Consider the following 24,342-nt stretch of genomic DNA (forward strand, 5'->3'; position numbering starts at 1 on the left):
AATATAAATTTTGTAAGAAAGAAACATTATTTGCTTTAGTCTCACACATAAGGTGACATTTTAAAATATTAATTACCATCTATTTTCAGCACCCTGCAATGACGTTCCTTTGTTCTTCCTCATGCAAAAACATTTTTAAAATTTGTACATTTAGTCACTATTATTATACACTCTAGGCATTACTAGATTATACCATCTCAGTCTTAATCATCTACGTTTCTTTCTGATTTCATTTGTGCCCCAGCCCTCCTCCCTCTATCATTCTCACATGCACCTTCATTCAGTGTTTTAACTTAACTGTATTACAGTTAAGTAGTATTGTGCTGTCCATTTCTGAGTTTTTGTATTCAGTCCTGTTGCACAGTCTGTATCCCTTCAGTTCCAATTACCCAATATCTTACCCTATTTCTATCTCCTGATGGTCTCTGTTACTAACGAAATATTCCAAGTTTATTCACTAATGTCAGTTCATATCAGTGAGACCATACAGTATTTGTCCTTTTGTTTTTGGCTAGTCTCACTCAGCATAATGCTCTCAAGGTCCATCAGAGACTGATTTTTTATAAAAGGAGTCGAACATGTCACAAACATTTAGGGGAGAAGTTGTGGGTAAGGGCATACTGAAGAGGAAGCTCAATGATTGGTTATTATTCAGCTCTCAGAGTAAATGGCTCCATGTCATGTAAATTCTAGTGATCTCCAATAAAAAATAAAAACAGAAACAGCACTAGTGCCCAGTATGCTTGGCAATTTATGGAAGGCAAAATTCTGTTCCTGTTTTTAGAAGCAATAAGTCTTAAATATTTAATAATATTAAAGCTTTTGCCTTCCTTTCTATAAATTATGGAAATCATCCAGTGAGCTGAAAACAGAAGTGGGAAACAAACTCAAGGCCTTTATATGTGCTGAGTGAGCCAAATATAGATACTGTGAACAAAACAAAACAAAACAAAAACCTTTAGAAGATTCTGTGGCCTCCAATTCTTAGGGCTATAGTTACTTCTACAGAAATGTTACCGTTCCTTTCATATGTAAGTTCCTTAAGGGCAGGGATTTATTCATATCTGTGTCCTTTACAGTACCTTGATGAATACATTTCATTTCATGTGATCTTTTGAACAGTGGTTTCCATATTTTCTAATGCATTAGAACACCTGGGGAGCTTGTTAAAAATGCAAATGAATGATGGGCACCTTCAGAGAGCGAATTGGCAAATCTGGGGTGGGACTCGGGAATTCTCCGTTTTTAATAAGTTCCTTAGGTGTTTTGATGCGGTCTTCTCTGATCACCACTTGAGAAAGCCTGGCCTGGAATTACCTTATTGTGCACAATAAAGTGCAGAAACACAGGACGTCATACACAAATACAAAGGAAGGCCTCTGACAAAACTTTGTGGCCACCATTAACAACCTTCAAGAGTAACAGATGTTTCCATAAGTGATGACAGAGTCTTTTGGGGTAAGCAAGTAGACAGAAAACAACAACAATAACAAAAAAGTCAAGCAATAACAGGATGCAACAAAGAAATGCACTAAAAAACGAGTTCCATCAATAAAGCTCACTGACAACCTAGAGAAGGTGTGTCTTGCCTGCAGAGACTGTTCTGGGGAATGCACAATATTGAAAGGTTAGCATATTCCTCAATCAACAGGAATAGTCTCCACAAAATGTGGAGTTTATCCTCACTGTAATAAAACAGTTTATTAAAGAAAAAGACAAAATAACTAATGAGGTATTTCTAAGAACTCCATTTCGGCCAGTGTAATTTAAGGTGGAAGCTTCACTACTGTAGTCTTTGATAATCACTTATGTTTTCTCATTTGGGGTTTCCATTGTTCCACATAACAAGATGTAAAATGAATATGCCAGTAAACTCTTTTTTGGACTTTCTGTACAGTTTTAAAATAGACACTTAATTCAACAATCTTGGCATAAGTCTAAAAATGCAGAAGTGGCAATGTAATGTAGTGATTAAGAGTGTGAACTCCAGCTAATCTCCAACTCTATTAAACTGTACAACCCAGAGCCAGTTACTTACCCTGTTTCAGTTTTCTCATTTGTAAAATGGAAATAATAATAATGTGTACCTCCTAGCGTTCTTATGAGCCTGAAATGAGTTAACACCTGATAGCCCTTATAAATGCTCTGCAAAATGTTAGCCATCCCTATAAACTATTATCATCCTCATCAAAACATACCCAGTTGACACTTGATACTCTAGTGATGGGCCATAAAAGAGCACTCCCAGTAAGTTATTATTAAATCAATGAAGACTTCCTACAGAAGGTAAGTTTGGGGCTGGATTTTATTTCAGTGTTTGCTATGATTCAAATCCTATTTGTTGTAATGGTATAGTCATTACTTTTCTAAATACATTTTATCATAAATGTTCCACAAAAATGAAAACAATTTATTTTGAAATGAATACTGAATTTTCTCTAAGAGTATGAGGGAAAATAACATTGAACAAAAGCAAATAAAGTTCAAAGAATTACATATTTATTTCCCAGCATTAACCACAATATAACTGGAAACAACAAAGTAGCATATACTGCTAGTCACAAAAGGGTCATGTTGGTTTTCTACTATTATTTATACACATTGGTATTCTTTTTGACATTGACTCATAGAAAACTTAGAGGCAAGAAGAGTTGTCTAATTTTATCTACCTCCTATAAATCTTGTTTTTTTTTAACTCTTCATGTAGCTAGAGCTAAGTCTTTTATAAACCCACTGTATTTTTGGCACATAGCATTTCTTGGAAGGAAGAGGTAACACTTTCTATAGGTTAACTATCTGTTCTTTCAAGAAGCACTTTTTCAGCTGTTATAAATTTTCAATTTCAACAACAGACTTAACTTCATACCTAATCAACTACCTCTCATGATTTCAATACCTGAATATATCTCCTCTATGTTTTCCTTCTAGAATGGAATTTTATAATATTTTTTAGTAGTTTTTCCTCATTCCTTTGATTATTTTAATGAACTCTCTTTTCTAAAAAATGCACAAATGCTCATAAATATAATTTTGTTACTATTGGGGACTGAATCATGTCCCCTACAAAAGGCATGACTCCAAATGAAGTCCCCCTCATTAGCACAGGAAACCTGACAAAGAGGAGAAGCCACAGGGAGGAGCCAGAAACTTGAAGTTAAGGGAACCTGGAAAAGAAAGAAGACGCTACTGTGTATATTGCTATGTGACAGAAAAGTCAAGGAACCCCAAAGATTGTCAGCAGTTAGCGCCATAACACCACAGTCTTTGGGGGAGAAAGCACCATCTTGCCAAAGATGATTTTGGACTTCTAGTGTTGAAACTGAGAGCCAACAACTTCCCATTGTTGAGATAACCCATCATATGGTATTTGTTTTAGCTGCTAGGAAATTAAGACAGCTACAATTTCTAGGAGTTTACAAATTACCTGAAGTTTATCCACAGATCTCTAAGAGTAAGAAGTCCTAGTTTCTTAAGACTGTCTTTCTTGAGATAAAAGAAAGCTCTTTAATTCTCAGTTCTACAGAATGTCATGGCTGTAATATTTTTGTCATTTTGCTTTTAATTTCAAATGTGCTTCTTAAGGAAACCTAAGACTTTACTAAAACTCATTGGGCCAATGCCCAAGTCTGCACAGCTAGTAAAGAGGCGGAGCCACTCCCTACCACAGCCGTATTTTCTAATGTGGGTAAGAGAAAAGTCCATAATACGTGCAAAGATGAAATTTTTCTTTCATTATCACTGGATGCTTAAATAAGTCTAACTTATTAGTAGTGAATAAGGACAGATGTTAAAGATGAATTAGGCCCACAGCAGCATCACATTTTCAATAAAAAAATTCCAAACAGTACAAAAAGATAGATCAATAAAATATATCCAACAAAGGAATTTGCTTCAGGTGATTATCTAATGAGGATGGAAGGGGTCTACCATCTTGAAACACAGATTTTCTAATATGTGTTGGAAATACTTAGAGGTGCTTTTTGGATGTGACAATAATCAGGAACTTTTGGCATTTTAGTGGGGAGTGGTTGGGATGCAGACATTCTGTAATGCAGGGAACAGAGTTGTCCTGAATTTGTATTAGGCATTGATGTGGATGAATAAACTGCTTATAATTATTTAAGCCTAGAACTTAAGTCTGCTGAAAATAAATGCAAAGTAGTTTTTATAAATTTAAGTACACACTAAATTTCCAGGAATGCAATTATTCTGTAAATTGATGGGAGAGTGACTTTGTTCAAAATTTACAAGAGTTGTTTACTATTTCAGAAAATCTACATCACCATAAGCAATACCACTCAATTTTATAAAAATTTCCTGTTTGTGTTTAACAACCTGTGTTAATTCAACTTCTTTACAGTTTAACCTGAGGCTTAATCTTTACATTGGTAGATCAGTCTCCTCTGTACTTACCACCTAAGAACACATGACTTATGCTCTCTCATTTCAATACATCGATAAAAATTTAATTAAAATATCAATAGTACAAAAACGCTTTCAACTGAACTTTCTGCATTGATGGAAAAATTCTATATAATACAGTTATTGAGCAACTTAAAATATCACTAACGTGACTGAAGAATTCAATTTTAATTACATTGAATTTTAATTTAAAAAGCCACATGACACCACAGCTTTAGACAATTTGAAATTGACAATAAAAATAGTAAGCATACTTGTTTTATGATACATACAAATTGTGGCAGAAAAACTAGTTTTACAGGAAAAATAACACCACAAAATAATTTTTTTAAATAAGTAACTTATTTAGATCTGGCAATAATTAACAGAGACTGTATATTTGCCATTGCTAATATTTTTTTCCCCTTCTGTCACTTTTGTATTCTTACCTCAGATTTGTGTGTGGTGATGTACTAGACACACAACTGACCTGCCTTATTAGATATTTTCAGGTTAAAATTAAAGTCTCCAAATAGATATATTCTCTATATTATGGATAGAAAAATTAAAGTACATGCTGAAAAATTAAAGTACATACAATAAAGCAACTTAATAAAGACTACAAGTGGCACAAGAGAATTTACAGATTTTTCTTTTTTGCTCTTTTATTAAGTTCTCAATTACCTGTGGCCTCTTGCAAAAAAACCAGTAAACTTAAGCCCTTTATGAGTGGTAAGAATTTACCACTTCATATACTATAAAGTCTTTTCTCTGAAATAAAACGTAAGCTGTGTTATCATCCAAATCGTTATTTTTATTATTCATTAGAAAAATGGTTATTTTCAGCATTAAAAATAGTGAATTCTATTCTCAGAAAAAAATAACAGTTTTCTGCAGTTTTCTGGAATGTTGTCTATTCTTTAATATTTATTTTTTAATTAGGAAAAACTCAAATGTTAATTTTTCATAAATCTTATATTTCATATTAAAGCCATGGAATACTGCTGCCTTGAAAGGGAAACAGGATGTCTTCAATGAACACATTCAAAATAGAAATAGCTTGGGCTTTTACTGCTTGGTATGTTTCTTTTAACTTCAAGTGCTTGCCTTTGAGTGATCTTTGTGAACTTCAGCCTAAATGGATTCAATCCCAGCATTTACCATGACCACTCTATTCCACTGTGCACTTTCTCAGACCATATGCTGCAGTAAATGAGCCTGCATGTCTGAGCTGTATAGGAAAAGGGCAATTAAATTTGGTTTTGCATTTCTGTATTAGAACGGTGGTTTAAAGATTTTCCTTTGGAGAGGTTTTTTTTACATTCTTTCCACAGACATTCTTTAACATCTGTCAGTGCATGCTAGTGATGTTTCCCATTGACTTAAAATAGAGAGACTCTCCCTGACTAGTTCTTTGATATAAATACATAAAATAATACAAAGCCTAACTAAATACAAGGCTTGGATTGAACCTCAGTATCCAAAGAGAATTTTGGCTTTGCTAGTCAAATTAGCTGTTGTTCTGTAATCATAATTCTCAGAGGTTTTAAAAATATTTCTTTTGAAATAATCAACCATCTATGTTTTCACCACAATAAATTAAAATGGCTTAGAACTTTTTCTGATTTACTCACAATTCCTTACTTAGAATTTTAAAATGTTAGAAGTCAACTTTCCCTTTTCTTTTTTGAAGAGAAAAAAAATTAAAATGTCTCTAATGGTTTAATTAAAACCAACTTGCTTTTTTGTAATTCATACAATCACAGTAATGTAGGTTGAAATGTAGTGACAGCAGCCATGTCTATGTGTGTGAGCATGTGGGTTTGTGTGCATTTTTTTCTTCTTTAAATGAACTGTCTGAACTTCAGTTTCTTCATAAGTAAAAGCACAGTGTTAAAACAGATCTAAGGTCTTTTGCAGTTCTATGATTTTATTCTACTTTTATACAATTTTAAGTTTTTTGAAAACTAGTATCATATAGAATGACATTAAGTACAATTGATAAAACAAAATGCAAAAATTTAAGACTATGTATTAACTATATAAAATATTCTTTGTGGAAAAATTGTTTGTGTATGTGTTTATACCCAGACTACTGTTTGTATTTCAGGCTTGCCCTTTTTATCAAAGTACCACTTCTGCCATGTTTCCTTGACATATCCAACCTACTGCAACTTTCTGTTCAATTTGTAAAATGCCTACAAAGATTTTCCCATTTTCTCTTTTTCTCCCTTACCTGATCATAAGTATGCATCATTCCCTGGCCCCTAACTAGTTGTCTGTTTCTGTACATTCTGTTGAATAAGTGGTCAATTATTATTAATACACACCTATCTATTTTATTATTGCTTACCACTGTATTCACTGCTTGAGGACAGCAGTCATAGTTAATAAAATAAAGGTAAGAGAGTGTTCTTGAAATTATTTCCCTCTCCAATATTTGCATTCATCATTAAAGTTTAAAATACAGTATACATCTAAAGTCCTAATTTATGATTACTGGTCATTAGGAAATGTAAATCAGAAATAAATTATTACAATCACAGTTTACACTACCTGAATTATTACCATAGCCCTTTGAAAAAACTAATGATCATCACTTTAAAAATTGCACAGTGTGCCTATCAACGAAGCCAAAATGAGCAATGCATATAATTGATATTAAGTGTACTATGTGTCCTCACAGCAATGAGGAAAATATACTGCATAATACTGAACTGCATTTCCTCAAATTGTAGTCATCCTGGATAAGGACTCTGAGCAATTCCTGTAAATCTAATTTAAGGTATGATTTTGTTTTTCCCTTATATCAAGTTCTATTTAACCTTGCCCTGGTAGCATTTTTGTGCCACCACAAACAGAAGTTTTGGGTTTTGTTCAAGCATTACTTTATTTCTTATTTTTGCATGGGCAGGTACCGGCAATTGAACCCGGGTCTCTGGCATGGCAGGAGAGAATTCTGCCACTGAGCCACTGTGGCTCGCCCTCAAAGTATTATCTTATTTTATGAAATGTGAAAATGCAACGTTTTCACGTTTTAAGTGTTCAGAAAATAATTTCACTTTTTAAATGGATTATGTACATAATACATTACATATGACATCAGTAACGACAGTTATAATCTTTTCTCAGAATTACAAAATAAGATGTGTTAAAAAAAATCAAGAAATCGAAGAAAGGAAAATCCTGTTCCCTAACAACCATATCAAACCTACTTTTATGTAAAAAAATTTGTTGCTGGTCAGAATCTGTGTTTGAGGGGTGGGGAAGAACCCAAAGGAAACAAGGATTAAATGTTTATGCTTGGTGCTAATATTATGATATCTAAGAAAAAAGGGGCACATTTTGTAGTATTATTTTCCTTTGTTGAGAAAAGAAAATACATACATGTATTAACAGTGATAAACTTAGACCACACAAACCCACTCTGGGGAAAGAACAGTTTCTTCAACAAATGTTGTTGGGAGAACTGGAGAGCCAGATGCAAAAAAAATGACAGTGGACTCCAACTTCACAGCACATATAAAAATTAATTTGGGGGTGCAAGAGTAGTTCAGTGGTAGAGTCGCCTGTCATGTGGGAGATCCAGGTTCAATTCCTGGCCTATGCACTTCCCAAAATAAACAAATAAGCAAACAAAGAACAAACAAAAAATTCAACAACTGGTGCTTCAATAACAAGATACTCACATGGAAAAAGAATGAAATGTGACCCCTGCCATTCAGCACACACACACACACAAAACTAACACAATTCTTCCTGAGGACCTCTTTTGTTGCTCAGATATGGCCTTTCTCTCTCTAAGCCCAACTATACAAGTGAAAGCATCGCCTTCCCCCCAACATGGGACATGACATCCAGGGATGAAAGAGTCTTTGGCAGCATGAGAGATGACTTCCAGGGATGAGCCTGGCCCTGGCACTGTAGGATCAACAATGCCAGCTTGATCAAAATCTGCCATGCCGGAAACCTGGGTGATTTCTGGTGCGTGCCCATGCCAAAAAAAATGAAAACCATAATGTACCCAGAAGAAAACATAGAGAAACATTTTCAGGATCTTGTGTTAGCGGATTTTTAGACTTTATACCAAAACATGAGCAACAAAAGACAATACATACAAATGAGACAGTAAAAATACAAACTTTTGTACATCAAAGGACTTTATCAAGAAAGTACAAAGACAATCTACAGAATGGGAGAAAATATTTGGAAACCATATATCTGTTAAGGGTTTAATAAGCAGAATACATAAAGAACTGCTACAAATTAACAACATAAAAACAAAAAAATTAAAAATGGGTAAAAGACTTCCAATGAAGATAAACAAATGGCCAATAAATACATGAAAAGATGCTTAACATCATTAGCTATCAAGAAAATGCTAATCAAAACAACAGATACCATCTTCTACCCATAAGAATGGCTATATAAAAAAATGGAAAATAAGTGTTAGTGCTGGTTTGAAAGGATGTATGTCCCCTAGAAAAGCCATGTTTTACTCTAATCCCATCTTGTAAAGGCAGCCATTTCTTATGTGATTTAATCAAGAGCGGTTATTAAGCTGGATTAGATGGAGGCATGTCTCCACCATTTTGGGTGGGTCTTGACTGGTTTACTGGAGTCCTATAAAAGAGGAGACATTTTGGAGAATGAGAGATTCAGAGAGCAGAGAAGAATGATGTAGCCACGAGAAGCAGAGAGTCCACAAGCCAGCAACCTTTGGAGATGAAGAAGGAAAATGCCTCCCAGGGAGCTTCATGAAACAGGAAGCCAAGAGAGAAAGCTAGTAGATGATGCCTTGCTCACCATGTGCCATTCCAGCTGACAGAGAAACTGTGACTGTGTTCACCATGTGCATTTTCACTTGAGAGACAAACCCTGGACTTCATTGGCCTTCTTGAATCAAGGTATATTTTCCTGGATGCATTTGATTGGACATTTCTATAGACTTCTTGTAACTGGGACATTTTCTTGGCCTTAGAACTGCAAAGTAGCAACTTATTAAATTACCCTTTTAAAAAGCCATTCTGTTTCTGATATATTGCATCCCGGCAGCTAGCAAACTAGAACAGTATTGGACAGGATGTGAAGAAACAGAACAATCATCCATTGTCAGTGGGAATGTAAAATGGTACAGCTACTGTAGAAACAGTTTGGCAATTTCTCACCCAGTAATCCCACTTCTATATATACATATACACTAAATAAGTGAAAGCAAGAACTTGAACAGATATTTGCGGCATTGTTCACAATTAATAGAAAGTGGAAGCAACCCCAGTGTCCATCAAGTGATGAATGGTAAACAAAACGTGGTATAAACATTCAATGGAATATTATTTGGTCCTAAAATGGAATGAAGTACTGACACATGTTACAACATTGATGAACCTGAAGACATCATGTTGAGTGAAATAAGCCAGATACAAAAGGGCAAATACTGCATGATCTTACTTACATGAAATAGGCAGAATATGTACATCCATGAGTTCATAAACTAGAATACCGGTTACCAGGGGCCAGGTTGGGAGAGGGGAATGGGAAGTTAATGTTTAACTGATATGGAGTTTCTATTTGGGGTTATGGAAAACTTCGCAGAATGGATGATGGTGATGGAGGTACAACTTCATGAATGTAATTAACATCACTAAATTTCCTATGTGAATAGGGACAAAAAGGGAAATTTTAAGTCATAAATAAATTACCACACACAAACAAAAGACCCACAGAATTAGACAACACAAAGAATGAGACCTAATATAAATAAATTATTTAAAATTATTTGTGATTTTTTGGTAGTATCTGTTTCATCAATTGTAACAAAAGTCCCACACTAATACAAGATGTTAATAGGGAAAACTTAATTGTGAGATGGAGTATATGGGAACTGTACTTTCTGCATGATTTTCTGTAAACCTATAAACTGCTCTGATTTAAAAAAAAAATCAATATGGTGGTACTAGAGATTCATGCCTTATTCAAAAATCAATGGTTAATGGGTTTAAAGGTTACACTGAATCTTTGTCTCTACTGAATTTCAAAATGTTTCATGGCAGTTTTTGAATCAATCTTATTCAATTCAAGCTTTAATTTTCCTAAGAAGTGCATATGGCATAGATAGTATATAGAAGGTCAATATTAAAATTGTATGTTTTAAACACTAGATACGAGAAGAGCAAAGTTGTTTTTCCATTACAAAAACTGAAGCAATTAATGTGCAATTTCATCTAAACAAAAGGCTGATATTTTAGCTTAGCTATATAAGGTTTACTGCAGTTCAGATTGTATCTTCATTACCAAAAAGTGTGAGATTCTAGAAAATCACTTGCACATTATTCAAAAATTTAACACTTACACAACTAATGAGTCAATTTGAGCTAGAAAATTGCTGTATGGTAGATGTTATGTACAGATCATCTCATCCTTAAATTACCCTTAATAATGTCTTCCAATGGTAAAACCTGTTTCCAGATTCTTAATTCCCTGCACTTTTGGGTATATCAAGAGAACAAAGAAATCTAAATTCATTGTACTAACCCATTTTTAGAGTTTAAGTTTTCGTTTTACCTTATTTCTGTCTCTAAATTAGATACTAAATAAATATTGCTGACTTTTCAACAAACACCTATTTGAGATAAGGGGATACCAAAAAGAAATAGAGAAACTAGACACAAAGTCTCCCCTTTCTCCTCATATAACCCATGGAAGCAAAAATATATTGAAAGCCATATTCCACCAATTCCTTTGGTGGAAGGTGGAACTATTTAACAAGTCAGTCCTGATTTCTGTGCCTTTTCAACAAGAGATCCAGTTTTATCAGATGCCTTTTGGAAAGCCAAGACTTTGGAGACACTGTAGACATTAGCCAATGTACAATGGCAAAGTCAGAGAGAGAAAGAGAAAAATGCATCATAAAAGAATCAGACCCATGCTGCTGGTTCCATACAATCCACGGTGCTTTAAACAGCCTGGTGTGTAAGACAAGATTCAGTGCCAACAGGCAGTTGGGAAGTAGGGAAGGAACAAGTGGAACATTGAGACTCCAATCACAGACCAGCAAGGCATATGCTAGGTTGGTTTAAAAAAGATTCTTGGGGGCTTGGAAAGAGCTTGGGACTCATTGAAACATACAGGCCCTGAATGATATTTGGTCTTTGTACTCCAAAATCTGGGTACATTCATCAAACACATCAGTTATACCCTTTATTAAAAACAGGGCTCTGAAGTGTAGAGTTCTGGGGAAATTAAAAACTAAATAGGAAAATCAACTATACAAGTACAGAAAAAGCAAGCAGTTTAGAGGAACTTCATGTGATAAGATGGCTTTAGAGAACTGCATGCTCAAAAAGAGCAGACAATATAGTTTGGCTCCCAAGGAAGCTAAAGCTAATGTAACTTTAGGCTGAATTTGTTCAAATACATATTCCATACAATAAGATATATATTACACACAATAACCCTAATCTCCTTTCATTATTCTGACCATATGTAGAGAACTTGATCAGTTCTGGGCAATACAACTTGAGGGTCCTTGATAAACTAGAGTCTCCCGAGAAGAGAATGGTGAAAGAATTTTGTATTATGCAGAATGAAAAACTCAAAGGAAGGAGGGTATTCAGCAGGTTGAAAAAAAAGTAGAAAGAGAATCTTAATTATAACTGCCCAAAGAATTTGAAAGGTTTTAATATTAAAGAGGTAAGAATATTTATTTTGTGTGCCTCCAAAGAGCAGAAGATAAATGGGTAGGAGTTAGAGGATGGCATTTAGCACATTTCAGTTTAATATAAAGAATTTCTAACACAGCTGGATGGAAAGAGAACTGGTTGTTTTGTGTATTAATGGATGAAACCAAAGGAAATTTTCAAGATGAATGACCACTTTGGCAATGACAAAGTTTGAGTTCAGTAAGGGATGATTCCTTCCATTTATAGGGATGAACTGTGAGTAAAGGCTTTCCACACCCATTGTGTTCATACGGCTTCTCTCCAGTGTGAGTTCTCTCACACTGAGTAAGGGCTAAGCTATTTTGGAAGGCTTCCCCACATTCATTACAGACATAGTTTTTCTCCAGTATGGTTTACTGATGTCGGATAAGGGTAGTCACACAGGAAGAGGCTTTTCCATATTTGCTACATCTGTAGGGTTCATCCCTGATGTGAATTCTAATAAGCTGTGTGAGGGTTAAATGATCAAGGAAGGCCCTCTTACATTCAGGATATTCATAGGGTTTCTCACTAGTATGAGATCCTTGATGTAAGGTGAGCTGTGATGGTTTGCACAATGTTTAGAGAGACAAAGGGTGTCTCTCCTGTATGAGTTCTCTCAAGCTGCCAGAGTGCTGAGCTGTTATTGAAGGCTTTTCCACATTGATTACATTCATATGTTTTTTACCCCTGTTTGAATTCTCACATGCTGAAAAAGGGATGAGCTATCAATAAAGGCTTTCCCACACTTACTACAATCATGTTTCTCTCCAGTATGTATCCTCCAGTGTTTAGTAAGATATTCACTATAGCTAAAATATTTCCCATATTCCTTACATTTATAGGTTTATCACCAGTATATATTCTTTAAGGTTTATTAAGGTAAAAACTATTCCTGAAGGCTTTTCCACATTCATTACACTCATTGGGCTTTTCTTCCCAGTGTGAATTCTCTGATATATAATGAGGTATGTTTTTCCGGCAGAAATTGCATTCATAGAGTCTGTCATCTGTATGCCATCTTACATGTCTTATCAGAGATGAGTGATCAGCAAAAGCTTTCCCATACTCATTACACCCACAGATTTTGTCTCTAATATGTATATTCTCTGGTGTTCAATCAGGTATGACTTCTGTCTGAACACTTTCCCATATACACCACATTCATGTTTTTTCTCATCGGTATGAATTATGTTATGCTTCATTTGAGGTGAATTATACCTGAATGATTTTTCATCTCCATTAAATTCATGAAGGTTCTTTCTTTTACAGTTAAGTTTAAATTATGTTTTAAACTTCTTCCATCTAACATGTTCATGGAATTTTATTCTTAGAATAATGTTTGAGCTCAAACAAAATATATTTGCAAAAGCTTCACATCTATAGCTTTTCTGCTTAATAGCTGCTTTCTCATAGATGTTAACTTGATTCAAAAGTCACTCCTTATTTTTATGGTACATCTCTATCTGGTTACCGATCCTCAGTCATTTCTGCTGACCCAGGGTTTCTTCAAGTCTCTAGCATTGTGTTCCAGAGGAAGGTTCCCTGAGCAGGATCCAGCTGCTGCCACTCCTCCGTGGTGAGATCCACAGCCATATCCTCGAAGGACACTGATACTTGGTCATTTCCTGCTTTTTCTTGTTTAGAGCAAAGGGCCAAGGAGGAAGCACAAGGATGTGCAGCTGGTTAACACAGGAGCTAGGACTTGAACCTAGGCTGCTGGGCTCCAGAGTTTGCCAAGGTCTCCTGCAATCTCCTATGCACTCTTAGGAGAGGTGGGGGCTGGCAGGAGACTGTCCCCGTTCAGCCTGGCCACCTAGCTCACCATGACCCCACCACTGGGTGCCAACTCACTTGCCTCAGAGTGGGACTGAGGGTAGAGTATAGGAGATTCTTGATATGATTCATGGCTAGTTGGCCAGCTAAATTTTGTTTTAATTAGAATGGATACTTACATGACCAGGCAACACAGATGTTTTACTCCTTATATATATATTTTTTTCCATTCATTATACATTTTATTGTATTTCCTTCTGTACTTTTTTTTTAAATTTTTTTATTAATCAAAAAAAAGAAAAGAAATTAACACAACATTTAGAAATCATTCCATTCTACACATGCACTCAGTAATTCTTAGTATCATCACATAGATGTATGATCATCATTTCTTAGTACATTTGCATCGATTTAGGAAAAGAACTAGCAAAACAGCAGAAAAAGATATAGAATGTTAATATAGAGAAGAGAATTAAAATAATAATACTAATTATATATATATATAAAAAGGAAAAAGAAAAAAACAAAAACAAAAGATACAAACACACAAACAAACAAACAAAAAACCATATTTCAGGTGCAGCTTCATTCAGTGTTCCAACCTAGTTACATTACACTTAGGTATTATTGTGCTGTCCATTTTTGAGTTTTTGTATCTAGTCCTGTTGCACAGTCTGTATCCCTTCAGCTCCAATTACCCATTATCTTACCCTGTTTCTAACTCCTGCTGGTCTCTGTTACCAATGATATAGTCCAAGCTGATTCTCAAATGTCGGTTCACATCAGTGGGACCATACAGTATTTGTCCTTTAGTTTTTGGCTAGACTCACTCAGCATAATGTTCTCTAGGTCCATCTATGTTATTACATGCTTCATAAGTTTAGTCTGTCTTAAAGCTGCATAATATTCCATCGTAGGTATACGCCACAGTTTGTTTAGCCACTCGTCTGTTGATGGGCATTTTGGCTGTTTCCATCTCTTTGAAGTTGTAGATAATGCTGCTATAAACACTGGTGTGCAAATGTCCGTCTGTGTCTTTGCCCTTAAGTCCTTTGAGTAGATACCTAGCAGTGGTATTGCTGGGTCGTAATCCATTCTGCCATTCTATGTCTTTTGATTGGGAAATTCAGTCCATTAACTTTTAGTGTTATTACTGTTTGGATAATATTTTCCTCTACCATTTTGGCTTTTGTATTATATATATCATATCTGATTTTCCTTCTTTCTACACTTTACTCCATACCTCTCTCTTCTGTCTTTTCGTATCTGACTCTAGTGCTCCCTTTAGTATTTCTTGCAGAGTTGGTCTCTTGGTCACAAATTCTCTCAGTGACTTTTTGTCTATAAATGTTTTAATTTCTCCTTCATTTTTGAAGGACAATTTTGCTGGATATAGGAGTCTTGGTTGGCAGTTTTTCTCTTTTAGTGATTTAAATATATCATCCCACTGTCTTCTAGCTTCCATGGTTTCTGCTGAGAAATCTACACATAGTCTTATTGGGTTTCCCTTGTATGTGACAGATTGTTTTTCTCTTGCTTCTTTCAAGATCCTCTCTTTCTCTTTGACCTCTGACATTCTAACTAGTAAATGTCTTGGAGAACGCCTATTTGGGTCTATTCTCTTTGGGGTGCGCTGCACTTCTTGGATCTGTATATTTAGGTCTTTCATAAGAGTTGGGAAATTTTCAGTGATAATTTCTTCCATTAGTTTTTCTCCTCCTTTTCCCTTCTCTTCTCCTTCTGGGACACCCACAACACGTATATTTGTGCGCTTCATATTGTCATTCAGTTCCCTGATTCCCTGCTCAAGTTTTTCCATTCTTTTCCCTATAGTTTCTGTTTCTTTTTGGAATTCAGTTGTTCCATCCTCCAGTTCACTAATTGTAGCTTCTGTCTCTTTAGATCTACCATTGTAGGTATCCATTGTTTTTTCCATTTTTTCTTCTTTGTCCTTCACTCCCACAAGTTCTGTGATTTGTTTTTTCAGATTTTCTATTTCTTCTTTTTGTTCAGCCCATATCTTCTTCATGTCCTCCCTCAATTTATTGATTTGGTTTTTGAAGAGTTTTTCCATTTCTGTTCGTATATTCAGCATTAGTTGTCTCAGCTCCTGTATCTCATTTGAACTATTGGTTTGTTCCTTTGATTGGGCCATATCTTCAATTTTCCGAGCGTCATCCATTATTTTCTGCTGGTGTCTGGGCATTTGATCGGATCTCCCTGGGTGTGGGACCCAGCTGGTTGAAAGGTTTTTCTGTGGAATCTCTGGGCTCTGTTTTTCTTTTCCTGCCCAGTAGGTGGCGCTCGTGGCGGTCGTTTGTCTGCGGGGCAGTCGGCCCGGGAAACCGCGCGTGGAGGCGGGGGTCGCTGGCCGTGGCTTGGGGGAGTGCTGGTCCAAATTGCCCAGCTGGCCCGAGACGCCAAGCGTGACGGGAGGGCCCCGCTATCCAATGTTCCCAGTCAGACCGGGGAGCCACGTGCGTGGAGGGGACCCCAGACGCCAGCCACCCCAGCCGGGAAAACGTGCACCCCTCGGGTATCTCACAGCAGTGGATTCTCCCTACCCGTTCAGCCGTTCCAGAATGGGGTACGCTGTCTTTTTTGGTCTCTGTCGTGACTCCGGGAGCTGTTTTGTATTGTTTCTGTTTCTTTAGTTGCTTTTCTGGAGGAGGAACTAAGACCCGCGCGTCTTACTAAGCCGCCATCTTCTCCGGAAGTCTACTCCTTATATTAATCACTTTCTTAGGCAGGCAATTCCTAGGAAAAGTGGGATATCCCTCCTCTAGTATAGAAAATGAGAAAAGATACACAAGGAGGTTAATGTAGCTTCCCTTCTCTGTTAAATGATGGTACTCTAATGAATCTATGTTAACATGGTATTTTTGAACCTCCACTTTGTAGCACTGCAATGCACTATACATAGTATGTATTTGAAAATGTTTGCAGATTACAGAAATACATACTCTCAGCTGTAACTGGTGGGGGTGTGAGGTCTTTGGATAACTCTGCATTCTACCTCCTGTCATACATACTCCTTAACATAGCCCACAATCTCAAAGCTGTGCTCATTGATTTTAAAACCTGAGTAGCAGCCAACCTGTTAACAATGTGCTACTCAGAACATCACAAGAATTCCCTGATCTGTGGGTTATTCGTATCAAAACAGGAGTGTGACTATACAGAGACAATGGTACTTTTGCTTAGGAGGTTGATGGTAATTTTGCTTCTGAAAAGAGAAAAAAAATTGCTTCTAAGCAGATTTGCAACTTTATGGTGACTTTGCTCTGCATGTACTAGAATAAAATACTGTCAAGCCAGGTGCACAGGTGGTTCAGTGGTAGAATGTTCACCTTCCATGCAGGAGACCTGCGTTCGATTACTGGACCATGCATTCAAAAGAAAAAAAAATACTATCAAGCCAAATATATTTGAAATAAAATCCTGCCCAATAAAGAAATATTAAATAATATTTAATATATCTTTAATAGAATCTTTGAAACAAAATCAAAGCATCTATTTAAGATTTAAAATTGTAAACACATAAGTTTTTGTTTGCTTTTGTTTCTAAATTGGAAGAAGGAGGCTGAGGTTGAGGGATTGGATAACAACACTATTTTAAAGCTTTGGCTGGCTACTTAGAAAGTGACATCCCAACAATAGCACAATTTCAAAAAGAACAGTATGTTATATTTTGACTAATAAGTAACTCTGAACAAATTCTCATGTTTTTAAAGTAAAACAAAACAGGGTAGAATAGTGATTACAATTTTCTTCTTCACTATTAAGAAAGAATTAGTAGTCCCTAATATGTAACTCTAACTTGGATGAGCATTCATTTTCCCTATCAAATGTTATTTCATAGAAGTTTATCAATATTTAGCTTTCTTCACCTGAAGAGTGTGTAGGCAGTACTTACAAAAATGAAAAAAAATTGAAGATCCTAGAACTTTTGAAATTGCCAAGAGTTCAAATGAATGAAGGAACAGAAGAATTCTCTCCAGACAGCATATGCTGTATCATGTTAAGGTAAAGAAAACCACAGTTTACTAGTTTACTGGTCAGAATAACTAAAACTAGGATAAAAAACAAACATAATTCTGAAAGTGTTTAATAACAACTCTATTCCCTAATATACTTCTTTTATGTGAACAACTCTATAATCATTATGTAATTTTGGGCAAGTTATTTAGCTTCTCTGTCCTCATCATAAAATGGGAATCACCATAGTACCCATCTCATGGGATTGCTGGAAAGACTGTAAGAGAGAATGTATAGGAAGAATTTAGTAAATGCCCAAACAGACCTTGATTTAACCATGAAATAACTCAATATAGAACTAGCTACCAACTATCATAACTCATCGAAGTCTGGCTGTAAGGTTTACTGGGACTGGCAAATTGACATGGCAGTTGGGATGACTCCTGTTGGGGGTAGACAGGAATTGAAAAAGAAGCTTTCAAAGATGTGTGATAAACCTGGGCTTAACTTTTTATGGGTGTCAATTATCTAAAGGAACAGCAGTTGGAGTTTCTAGGAAGTGATATTTCACAAAATTAAGCAGGTAACAGTACAGTGTTTCGAGGCCCTAGATTTTAGACTTAGAGGGTCTTACTATTGAGAGCATGACCCAAGGTGACTAAAGAGGTGAAAAGAGAATATGAGTCATGACAGAGATGGGCTCAGCAGGAGTGCTTACCCTGGGTCTGGGACTTCAACCTTTCAATTTGTTCATTGGTTCACTCATTCATTCATTCATTCAACAAACATTTTTTAAAAGCTCATCTATAGCAGATACTGTCCTAGGTATGGGAGTAAGTAAGCAGTGTGCCAGAAATACTCATAGAGTTTACACTGTGGTTAGGAGAAAAAGACAATAAACAAATAAACAATCAAAAAATTTTACAGTAAGCGCTGTGTAGAAAATTTTAAATGGTGAGAGATGAGAGGGACTAGAGGAATACAGTAGATTGGGTAGTAAAGGAAGACATGACATTTAAGTGGAGCCCTGAATGACAAAATAGGAGCCAGCTGTGCAAAGACTAGGGGGGAAGAATGTTTCAGGCAGAGGGAGCAGTTCAAGGAAAAGCTCAAAGGTAGGAAAATCTGGTTTAAAGAACCAAAAGAAGGCCAGGATAGACTAGAGAGTATTAGGTGATAGGAGACTGGTAGGAGTCAGGCTCTATGCTTCTCTCAGCCTCCTTTCTCTTCCTGTTCCAATTTTACAAAAGCAATTAAAATCTATGAAAATTCACTTAATATCATTTTTAATATAAGGGATGGGGACAGACAACTAAAACACATTCAGTGATGAATCCTTAAAATCTAACATTAACTTTAAAACATAGTTAACATCTAGCTTGACATCTAATACAGCATAGCTAATTGTTCTACTTTAAACTATTTGGAAGGCCAGGACAGATAAAGTTGGCACACAAATTAAAGAATACTAATCTTTGCTGTTTAGGGACTAGGTATAAACATACGGTTTATTGTGAAATATTATATACTGTATATTTCATAATACAGTATTTATAATTTAAGAAACACTCCAAATACACACAAGTAGGTTATTAAATTTCAAAACACGTAAATCACGCACTTTCTAACTTGTAACAAAACGTTATTCTAAGTAAACAAGTGAGTTAAGAAGAAACAACTCGATTAAAAAGATATCTTTTTAACAACTCTGAAGAAGACTAGTTAGTCATTACCCAAAGAAGAAATAGATTCATTTGAAAAGCTGTAACAGTTCTAACTTTACAGTCACAAAATCTTTTGCTGAATCACATTAAATAAATTGGTTGTTAAAAGCTAGTGCTTTCAAAAGTAATTCTGATGCCCAAGTATGGGACGGACTCATGACCATAGAACTATGCCAGTTCTACCTTTTAAATAGAGTTTGCCAAGAAGAGTGTGTTATTAGCCAGGCTTGGCTGAAACAATCCACTACCCACAAAGCTACTTTAATGTACTGTCTCTATTGAAAATCACAGTAATCCAACAATACATTACGATACTTTCCCATCACTGCAGCAATTCCCACCACAGGCAACACTTTGTCTCCAACAAAGAAGCCTTACATTCTACGTCTGCAAAACCCCAATCCTGACTAGTACTGTATGGCTGCCAAGAGGAACATCTGTGTGCTCGACAGTACACAAAACTGGCTTTTTTCTCTATACACCCCCACTCTTCTTTTCTTTTCCTTTCTTTCTCCTTCTTTTTTTTGTCTCTAGACAATAAACTGTGGGATTGCTCGGTAAGGAAATGGTTTTTCATTCCTTTCCTCTTTCCTTTTATTTGTTTCTTAGTTGGTTTAACACGACAGTCAAACAAACACATCTGCCATCCACTATTACTTTAAGTGCAAAACCTAAAAACATAATAGTTTATTTTCTGATTTCATATGAGCTCAGACTTGTGATCAGCCCAAGATTTTATTTTTTATTTAAACAGTTTTATTCTTATACCATATAATCCATCCTAAGAGTACAATCAATGGCTCCTGGCATAATCACAGAGTTATGCATTCACCACCACAGTCAATATGAGAATATTTTCATTTCTTTTGAATAAACAAATAAACAACCAAAAAGCCAAACAAAAAATCCCTTATCCCTTATATCCCCTTATTACTGACATTTTGCTATAGTACAGTGCCTTTGTAATAATTAAAGAATATTACAATGCTACTGTTAACCACAGCGCTTAGTTTGCATTATTTTTTTTCCCCACATATGACCCCCTCATCAAAACCTTGTTGACAGTGATGTACATTTGCTCTAGTTCATTTAAGAACTTTCTTATATTTGTACAATAAACCCACCGTCATTGTCCACTCTAAGTTTCGTTACGTTATACTGTTCCAGTTTTTATCCTCTAGTATTCCTTCTGATAACACACATGACCCTAGCCTTCCTCTTCCAACTATACTCATACTCATTTTTGTTATTTAAACTACAGTATTGTGCTACCATCACACTGTATTGTGCTATCCATTTCTGAACCTTTACAATCAACCTTATTAAATATTCTATACTCCTTAAGCATCAATTGCCCAATCTCTACCTTCTTTCTATCTCCTAATAATTTATGCTTTCAAATTCAACTCCCAGAGTTTGCTCATTATAGTTCCTATTAGTGAGACTATACGATATTTGTCTTTCGGTTTCTGGCTCATTTCGCTCAACATAATGTCCTCAAGGTTCCTCCATGTTGTTACATGCATCACAACTTTATTCCTCCCTACAGCTGCTCAGTATTCCATCATATGTACACACTACCATTCACCTATCCACTCATCAGCTGATGGACACTTGGGCTATCTCCATCTTTTGGCAATTGTGATTAATACTGCCACAAACACTGGTGTGTAAATGTCTATATGCGTCCCTCCTTGCAGTTCCAACTGAAGCGTTTTGACTTCAAAGATGAAGATCTCTTAAGGTATATGAATAAAAATTATTTATCCAAATCTGAGACTATTCTAGGACTTCATTTATATTTATAGAATGATAATCCAGATAAAGCCTTAAAAATGAGAATACACTCTCAAGAGTAAGAAACTTGTAAACTATACTTTTCTTGTAGAAAATTTACAATTTAAGCCAGCTTTTGCATAAGAATATTATATTTTGGTATTTTATACCAAGAAAGCTATTCTTCATTTTCACCTCTACCACAAATTAATATTTGGGTCTAAAAAATAAAAGAAATTAAAGGATATCAAGAGAAAAATGGACAATGAATATGACCAGGAATTCACCAAAAGAAAAATTACATATTATAGGTCCACAAATAAAAGAAAAAATACCCAAGTTTATTAATGACCAAATAAATGCAAATTCTGTACACTTTCACTATTAATATGGTTATTTTATTTTTATTTTTACTTTTGAAGCACATCTCATATTTGCAAAGGAATGAAGAAATTGGTGGGCATACATATCCTGGTATTTTGGACTTTAAATTAGTACTATCTTCCTGGGGAACAACTTGACAATATGAATGTTTATACCAATTGGCATGGCAATACCACCTGTAAGGATCATGTTCAGAACAAGTGAGAAAATATGAGGATATGATGTTTACTGTAGCTGTATTTGTAATAGAGGCAATTCAGAAACAGCTTAAACATTTAACTACAGGGGATTGGTCGAATAAATCATGATGCATCCCTACAAGACATACTATGTAGCCAAGAAAAATAAGGTTTGAGAGATTATGTAATAAGAAGAGAAAATGTTTCCTAAATAGTCAATAAATGAAAACAGCAAGTTATAAAACACTTATAATAATAACTCCCATTTTTAAAAAAATGTGTGCTTACTTAGAGGAAAGAAAAATATTTAGTGTTATTTCATGATGGTAGGATAATATATTTCTCTATTTTATAAGCTAGCTATAATAAACATCCTCTTAATTTTATAAAAAGAAAAAAAAGTGTTGCATTATTGCCTCTTAACAATAGATGGTAAATTTTAGTATATTACCATTAAAGAAACAAAAGGCAACCAATTTCTTCTCAAATATACATCATATTTCCCTGAATTTTCAAACTGTTCCCTATTCATGTGAAATCTGTAGCAAGAGACAGATAGGAGAAGAGGGGCCAGTGTAATAATTAAAGGGGCTGGGAACATAAAAAATTTTTTAGATTTATCATTTTAAATAGTGTGGGCTGACAAAATTATAGCTGATTAACACGGATTTTCAAAGCTTTAAAAAACCAAGTCAGATGAAATGTACTTCTAATTTTTACAGATTGGAATAAAATAAGTAACAACTATACTTTGTGTAGTTGTGTGTGTATATATAATTACTGGTATAAATGGAAAAAACGGGGAAAAATGAAGTTTCTTATTCTTTAAATCAAAGATAATCCCTATTATTTTTACCTTTGATGGTTTAACATTATCTTATACTATAAAACTGGATTATGAAGAAAATCACTTTCTGATTTTATTTTAAAATGATGAAAAGTCATTCTCTAAGATACTACATTTACTATGGTTACAAAGCAGCCATGAAGTGAGAGAGACAGCTGTGCTCTATTAAGTGACAAGAGTTCATAATATGATATTTAAAAGCAATCACTAAAAAAGTGATTAAAGAGTCCTGGTTATGATCTGGATTTCATATTACCTCACTGAACACAAGTAGAATTTGTCATTTTTCTAGAAACTAACAATCCATCTGTTCTTTGTATTCCCTAGTATATTGTCAAATGATCCTCATAAATAAAAAAAGCAGAACAGCAAGATAGATATACGAAAACTATCAACAAATAGTATGATTTTTAAAGGATGTATAGCATTCCTCTTATCTGATTACTGAATAAACTTACTGGTGACAAATGCTCCCCTATCAAGTAAAACACAAATTTCCTATTAACAAGCAGTGGTGAGTCTGCCACAGAAATAGGCACACCTTTGCTGAATACTGGAAGACATACTTTTTTTTTCAAATGGTGTTTAATTAATCTCTATTATTTGCTACGCACTGTGCTTTGCACTTTACATATATTATTTCATTTATTTTCACACAAACAGTGTTAAGAGGTAGACATTCCTAACACTAATTTCCAATTAAAGAAACTTTTCCAAAGTCACAAAGCTAATAAATAGTAGAGTTGGGATTCAAATCTGGTCTCTTGAATTCAAGTCTGTACTCTTTTCACTACCTTAGTGAATCAAGACAAATAGATTAACTGGATGCTATAATTAAAGAATACCTTATAGTTGAGTTTTTAATAGGGAATGCTATCACATTTTAGAAATACCTTATTTGTTTGCCAATGGTTCCCTCTCTTCACAGACACTGGCAAGGTTATATTTACCTAGAGAAGTTAGATCCAAACCAAGTGGTTGATATTAAATGAAGTACATAACTGAACAATGTTGTTGCAAATCTGTTAAAAAATATACATTAGACCATCAAATTTATGACCTAACTGATTTTTAGAGATGCTAGACTATATGCTCAAAGATACGAGTTGTCTATTCAAGGAACCCTGAATTGATAATACAAATAAATGAAAAAGAAATATAGATCATTACACACATTTTACAAATAATATTAAGTTGTAAAACCAAAACTTAACATAAAATCTTCCAGTGGTTGGGAAATCCTTTGGCTGTGCTGAGGCGGCTGTGGAGGAGGGATAGGAAGGTGGTACAGTGCCTGTGGTGAATGGTGCTTTGATTTACAGTTTTATTAATATACACTAATAATCACAATTTCAGAACTAGTTACTGGAAGATCAGGGCAGAGTTTCTCTGCAAATTCCTAAAGATTGGATTCAGTCACCTCACCTAGCTTTACCTAATGATTTCATCTTTTCTACTGAAATATTTTTGCTTGTGTTGAAAAAAAACTTTTGTGGTTTCATTACATACTTAAACATTTAAGAGTCAAGGCAACATTCATTTGACAAATTCATTGCATAAATGAGGGGCATATTGAT

At 35.0% G+C, this 24,342-nt stretch overlaps 1 protein-coding gene across 6 annotated transcripts in view; it reads right to left on the reverse strand.

The window, feature by feature from the left end:
- Window positions 1–24,342, reverse strand: part of MRPS28 (mitochondrial ribosomal protein S28) — a 170,497-nt gene that overhangs the window by 5,343 nt on the left and 140,812 nt on the right. The window contains exon 6 of one of the 6 annotated variants that reach the window (XR_013178286.1): window positions 16,611–16,659. The exons of the other annotated variants lie outside the window; for them this stretch is intronic. The gene's annotated coding sequence lies outside the window, so the exon portion shown is untranslated. Of the gene's footprint in view, window positions 1–16,610; window positions 16,660–24,342 lie in introns of those variants that run through there. 6 annotated transcript variants of the gene reach the window in all.

Source organism: Tamandua tetradactyla, chromosome 6 (assembly GCF_023851605.1).
Source record: "Tamandua tetradactyla isolate mTamTet1 chromosome 6, mTamTet1.pri, whole genome shotgun sequence".
Taxonomy (NCBI): domain Eukaryota; kingdom Metazoa; phylum Chordata; class Mammalia; order Pilosa; family Myrmecophagidae; genus Tamandua; species Tamandua tetradactyla.